Source organism: Pelodiscus sinensis, chromosome 25, assembly GCF_052426305.1.
Source record: "Pelodiscus sinensis isolate ZL-2025 chromosome 25, ASM5242630v1, whole genome shotgun sequence".
NCBI lineage: Eukaryota > Metazoa > Chordata > Testudines > Trionychidae > Pelodiscus > Pelodiscus sinensis.
In genome coordinates, this window is record NC_143076.1 from 10,175,267 (window position 1) to 10,182,146 (window position 6,880).

The window sequence follows — 6,880 nt, forward strand, 5'->3', positions numbered from 1 at the left end:
TTCTGTTGTACTCATGGAGCAGTGTAAAACTGACTAGTCTTTCTCTGTTTCATGCTGTGGCTCCATCTATACAAGAAGCAAAGGAGAACTGGAAGTGAAGGAAACAAGAGCAGATGAGTGAGGAAGAAAGGTAGTGACCAGGAAAAAAAAGAGAGGAGAGGAAAGGGATACAGATAGAACAGGACAGAGATGAAAACGCAGCATGAGGCTCTGGAATATACAATCAAGGAGACTCATAATCACCCCCACCACATTTCTCGTAGCAGTGTTTTCAACTCTCGTGATTTTGTCACAAGCCTTGAGATATTTCATGTTTTCCTTAAAGTTCCATCTCCTGGAGTAATTTGATTATTGTTGTTTATATCTCTAATGCCTAGGAACCCCGGTCATGGACCCCATTGTGCTACACATTGTCCAAACACAGGACAAAAAGATGGATTCCTACTCCAAATAGCTTACAATTGAAATATAAAACAAGAGACAGACAGATGGAGGAGCACCAGGAAACAAAGATATGAGTATCTCTGTTTTCACTAAAAAAAAAAAGTTTTGAGCCCACATGATGGCAGACAAAAGTGAGAATGTGACCCCCTAAAGACTCAAGCACCAAGGGGTAAATGACAAGAACCCACATTTATTTTTAAAATCTCCTTATTTTTAAGCCAAGCACATGATTCTGAATGCTTAGCGTTGGCAATGCCATCTTAGCGAACGGACAGGCTGCACGTACAGTAATTCTTACCCACTGCCCAACTCATACTTTATCCAAAAGGTCAATGGACCGACCTGCCCTAATGATAGCATCACTGTAGAGTCATAAATCAAGGTGGATAATGATCACAGAAGACAAGCTTCATTCAAATACAGGATGCACGTATCCTCTCCCCTGCCCCTCCCCAAGCCTTATGAAAGCCCAGTGGAATGTTCACCTTTTCCTCACCCACCGCCTGCAATCGAGGCTGAAAGAATAACCACAAAATGAGGCCAATGTTTAAACTGCTCCGGGCAAGACGAGCCGTAAGCAAGCAAGAGGCTTCGTCAACCTCTTAAGAAACAAAACATAGTTAGAGCAGGTGGGGGGAGAACATATTTATTTGCTTTTTTCAAAGTCATTTTCCCTTTCAGCCAAATAACTTTAATCCCAATGGGGCCCTGACAGTCATCTTGGAAACCACACAATGCTTAAGTGTTCCTATCTGCCCCACGGCCAGAGGAATGGTGGAGCAGCTCTGAAAAACGAGAACGAGAAAATAAATAAATAAATCAAAAGGGAGTTCAGAGAAAATATATCGAGGTTGCTATTCTCCGAGTCCAAGTCGTGCTGTCAAAACAATCTCCACGGTGGATAGGCCACTGAAGACTGACTGACAAAACAGCTCTTTGATAAAAAAAAAAAAAAAAAAAAAAAGATTAACCTCCCCTCCCTCAGGAGGTTTCCACCTATCCAGTGAATCTGACACAGTGTAGGTTTGTGATTTCAAAAGGCGATTGTAAAGAATCACCTTTCCTGGCAACACTTGCAGGTTCCCATGGAGGCACATGGTCAAGATGGAGCAGGGCAGAGTGGGGCAGTCTGCTAAGAACTACGTCTGGATTATTACAGAGGAAGGGGGAGAATTTCAAAAGCACAAGCAGAAGTCAAGCTTGCAACTCTGACTGGCTTAACTACAGGGCTAAGGCCATGGTGAGAAACCTGTGACCCCAGTTCTGCATGGGGCCCATTGGGGTTCTATGTGTGGCTTGCAGGACATTTTGTTTATCTGTGCCCATGAGCAGGGTTGCCAAATTCTGCTGATTGCCGTCTGCATAGGGTTTTTTTTTCCCTACCAGTATTACTAACGTGACACGTACCTAAAGCAGGAGCATGTGAACTGAGGTGCATGCTGATTGCACACAATATTGATTATGTGCTCCCTCTGTATACAATGAAAGAGCTGCTACAGTTTAATTGGCACCCCTTGTACATTCCAGATACACAAGTGCAGTTAGCAAAACTACCCTATCCCAGGAGACCATCTGAGTTAATCTTGCAGCACAGAGAGATGTTGGAGGGCCACTCATGTGGCCCAATAACTAGGTTGCCCATCGCTGGGTTAAGGCATTGAACTGAGATTCGGGAGAGCTGAATTAGTGGCTACGTTGAAGGTGAGGTTCCAACATACCCCATAGACTCACTCTGTGTCCTTGGGCATTTGATCTAATATCGCTGTGCCTTGTGAGGAGAGAGTCATAAGACTGGGACTGTTCATCTAGAAAAAGATATGACTAAGGGGGGATATGACTGAGGTCTAAAACATCATGACTGGTGTGGAGAAAGTATTATTTACTTGTTCCCATAATACAAGAACTAGGGGGCACCAAATCAGGTCACTAGGCAGCAAAGTTAAAACAAACAAAAGGAAGTATTTCTTCACACAACATGCAGTCAACCTGTGGAACTCCTTGCCAGAGGATGTTGTGAAGGCCAAGACTATAATGGGGTTCAAACAAAGAAGTAGATAAATTCATGGAGGATAGGTCCATCAATGATTATTAACCAGGATGAATAGGAATGGTGTCCTTAGTCTGTTTGTCAGGAAATGGATGACAGGAGAGGGATCACTCGATGATTACCTGTTGTGTTCCCCCCTCTGGGGCATCTGGTATTGGCCACGGTTGGCGGACAGGATACTGGGCTAGATGGACCTTTGGTCTGACCCAGTATGGTCTTTCTTATACTCTTAATTCTCCATTTTCAAACTAGGGACAATAATAGCATTTTGTCTACTTAGGTTGTTAGAGAACTCAGGTTCTCTTTCTATATGGCTGTGTCTACATTGGCATCCCTTTCCGGAAAAGGGATGCTAATGAGGCACTTTGGAGTAGCAAAATCCGCGGGGGATTTAAATATCCCCCGCGGTATTTGCATTAACATGGCTGCTGCTTTTTTCCGGCTTGGGGATAAGCCGGAGAAAAGCGGCAGTCTAGACGTGATTCTCCGGAAAATAAACCCTTTGAAAGTAGGAATAAAAGATCCTCCGGAAAAGGGTTTATTTTCCGGAGAATCACGTCTAGACTGCCGCTTTTCTCCGGCTTATCCCCAAGCTGGAAAAAAGCAGCAGCCATGTTAATGCAAATACCGCGGGGGATATTTAAATCCCCCGCGGATTTAGCTATTCCAAAGTGTCTCATTAGCATCCCTTTTCCGGAAAGGGATGCCAATGTAGACACAGCCTTAGTGTGCTCTGTGCCTAGCACAATCTGTCCCGCATCTCGGCCAAGGAGCAAACTAGCATGCTCATGTAAATAATGTTAATTACCATGCTGGATCAGAGCAATGCCCTGTCTAAAGATGGGTGCAACCTGTGCAGTCCTAGTCTGATAGTGGGCATTAATGACAGACTACATATTTTTGTCAGTAGCTCCAACACTTCATTCTTAAGTGCTTTGCCAACTCTGGGGTGTTGTCAGGAATGAGGACTTCTAGCTGTGCCTACCCAGTCTCTAGGCAGCCTCTGAGCACACAGCTCTGAGCACATCGCAAGCCTGACAGATTGGCACTCCTGCTGATAGAGCGAGAAAGTGGCAAGACGGCTCCTAAGCCTAACTGCAGTTCTTACTGCTCGACACACTCCTGTGCCTGCCTTTATCCCAGCTTCACTCCAGTCCAGTCCAGCTCTCACCCCTGGCTTCCGTTCCTGGATCTGGCTACTGACTCCTGGATCTGGCTCCTGACGCCTGTTCTGACTACTAGGCCTGGCTCATGTTCCAACCACTAGGCACAACTACCCATGTTCTAGTTCATGGCAGATGTATGCTTTCAGTTTCTGCTGACTTGTTTCTTAATCTGTTCCAACAGACTGTTCAATGGGTCAGGCCAATGGTCCATGTAGCCCAATAGCCTGTTTTCTGACAGGATGCCAGATGCATCCGAGGGAATGAACAGAATAGGTCAATTATTGAGTGAGCCTTCCCCTGGCTACCTGTCCCAGCTTCTATCAGTCAGAGTTTTGGGAGTACCTGGAGCACGTGGTTGCCTCCCTAACTATCTTGGCTAATACCTTCCATGAATTTATCTAATTATTTTTCAAACAGACTTAAACTTGTGGCCTTCACATTATCCCTTTGGCAATGAGTTTCACTGGTTGATTGCATTTCATGCGGAAGAACTTCCTTATGTTTGTTTAAAACCTGCTGCCTATTAATTGCATTCAGTGACCCAATCTTCGTGTGTTACGTGAAGGGGTAAAATAACACTTCCTTATTCACTGTCTTCTCATCATTCATGATTTTATAACCCTCAGTCATATCCTCCCCCTAGTATAGTCTTTTTTTCCAAGCTGAACAGTCACAGTCTTTTTAATCTCTCAACATATGGAAGCTGTTCCATATCCCTAGTATTTTTGTTGCCCTTTCCTATACTTTTTCCAATTCTACTATATCTGTTTTGAGATAAGGCAACCTGAACTGCATGCCACATTCAAGTGTGAAAGTACCTGGGACATTATGATATTTTCTGTCTTCTTATCTACCCTTTTCCTAATGGCTTCTAACGTTCCATTGGCTTCCTCAATTGCTGCTGCACATTGAGCAGATATTGTCAGAGAACCATACACTATGACTGACTCCAAGATCTTTTTCTGGAATGATAATAACTAATTTAGCCCCATCATTTTGTAAAACTGAGTGGCTGTGTCTAGACTGGCAAGTTTTTCTGCAAAATCATCTGATTTTGCGGAAAAACTTGCCAGCTGTCTACACTGGCCATTTGAATTTCCGCAAGAACACTGACGCTCTCATGTAAGATCGTCAGTGTTCTTGCAGAAATACTGTGCTGCTCCCGTTCGGGCAAAAGCCCTCTTGCGCAAATCATTTGCGCAAGAGGGCCAGTGTACACAGCACAGTACTGTTTTCTACAAAAAAGCCCCGATCGCAAAAATGACGATCGGGACTTTTTTGCGGAAAACCGCATCTAGATTGGCCATGGACGCTTTCCCGCAAAAAGTGCTTTTGCGGAAAAGCATCCTGCCAATCTAGATGTGCTTTTCCGAAAATGCTTTTAACGGAAAACTTTTGTGGTTCTGCCACTTAGCGTCCTCCTGGACCTTCTGTTCCAGGGTTTCCTGCATGTCACGGAGGATGCCCAAGTGCTGTCTCAGGTGGTCCTCCTGGACCCTCGTGTGCTTATGGCTCCACCAGGGTCGGGCAGCTTCCTCGGCTGGCATGGATCGCCCCTCAGTGATAGCTGGTGTGGCTGTGGAGAATAAAGAGGGCGAGCCGGTCAGTCATCCATGCAGACACGGTCCCTGAGGCCATGCCCTCCTCTGTGAACTGCGACCAACATTCCCCCGCCCCCGGGCCAGAGGACAGGGTGGTCCCAGGAGCAAGCCCTGAGGTGCCCAGGGGACCACGCTTCCTATTCCCCCTCCCATCCCATCCCATGGACAAGCGGGCAAGGGAAGTGTCCAGCCACACTGGGATCCCATGGGCGGGTGAGGGGCCTGGAGCAGCCTGGCCTTCCATGGGGCTATCCACACACCTGTGCCTGGCTGTGCTGTCCGCGGGAGCAGGTGGTGCCTCGTGCGTGCAGGCCTGCCCATGTGCCATGTGCGCCACCCCTCGGTCTATGTGAGGTTGTGCGTGCGCCCTTGTGCCCAGCCTGCTTCCCGCAGTGGCTGGTGGGAGGAGGGAGTCCCCCTAGGGGTCAGATGTGTGTGGGGCCTCCCCTGAGCCTGTGAGCAGAAGCCCTTGGGTGCTCTGGGGCTGCCTCTTGAGGCCGGGTGGCGCATACTGGTGCTGCACGTGGTTCCACATGCAGGGACTGCAGCACGATGTCCAGGCCGAGCGACGATCACATCCCATCCCCTCTGCACCCACCTCCCCCACCCCGTGTGTCTGGAAAACTGAGAGCACTTCCCTGAGGATCCCCCCCCCCCCCCACCCTCAGGGCCTGGGGTACCAGGTCCAGGGTCAGGACGACCATGCTGGCCATGTCCTGTTCCTCCTCCTCCTCAGCAGGGAGCTCCGGGCAGGTGATGATGGTTGTGTCTAGCCCTGAGTCCACCACAACGAGTGGGGAAAGGGCTTCACCACCCCCCAGGATTTGATGGAGCTCCTGGTAGTAGGGGCAGTAGTGTGGTCCTGCCCCGGAGTGAGAGCTGCGCTCCCTGGCCCTGACAGAGCTCCTTCACCTTACTCCAGACCTGTTCCAATGTCCGGGGAGGGTATCCCCTCTTGGCCAGAGCCTCGGCCATCTGGCCATATATGTCTGCATCTCGGTGCCGGGAGCAGAGATCCTGCAGGGTCTCCTCCTCCCCACACAGCTCGAGGAGGGACAGGCTCTCCAATGACGCATGGAGTTTGCAGCCCCTGGCTGGGTCCTGGAAGCCCTGGTGGTGCTGCCTGTGAGGGCCAGGAGGCCTCGGGGGCTTGTGGCTGGGCCATACCTCACAATGCAGGTGTCAGTCGCGCAGTGAGGTGCAGCTCCAGGCCTGGCTTCCTGCCACAAGGCTTGTCTCAGGTGCCTGCAGCTTTAAGAGCTGCCAGGAGACAGGAACTATAGAGTTCTGATTACTCTGGATGGAGTGGCCACCAGAGCACCTGTGTTATTTCCTGGAGGTCTCTTCTTTTATAAAAAGACCCTCATTCACATCCACACGTGCCTTTTTCCAAAAAAGATTTTTCAGAAAAAGGCTTCTTCATAGAAAGAGCTTTACTGCTGTTGGAAATAGCCCTCCTTTCTTCTTTCTACTTTCTGTCAAAAGAATGCAATAGCAGCATGGATGTAAAAACGCTGCTGTGTAGACATACCCTTAATGATTATCTGTTCTGTTCCTTCCCTCTGAAGCACCCGGTAATAGCCACTGTATTGGGATAGTCAGTATGGCCATTCTCATGTTCC

The 6,880-nt window shown here is 48.3% G+C and overlaps 1 long non-coding RNA gene across 1 annotated transcript; it reads right to left on the reverse strand.

Moving 5' to 3' along the window:
- Window positions 1–1,070: 1,070 nt before the first annotated feature.
- LOC142820531 (uncharacterized) lies at window positions 1,071–6,588 on the reverse strand. The gene is made up of 3 exons (XR_012897755.2): window positions 6,171–6,588; window positions 5,085–5,233; window positions 1,071–1,229 (listed from the first exon to the last, which is right to left on the reverse strand). It is a non-coding gene; the product is annotated as an uncharacterized LOC142820531 (long non-coding RNA).
- Between the last annotated feature and the right edge of the window lie 292 nt (window positions 6,589–6,880).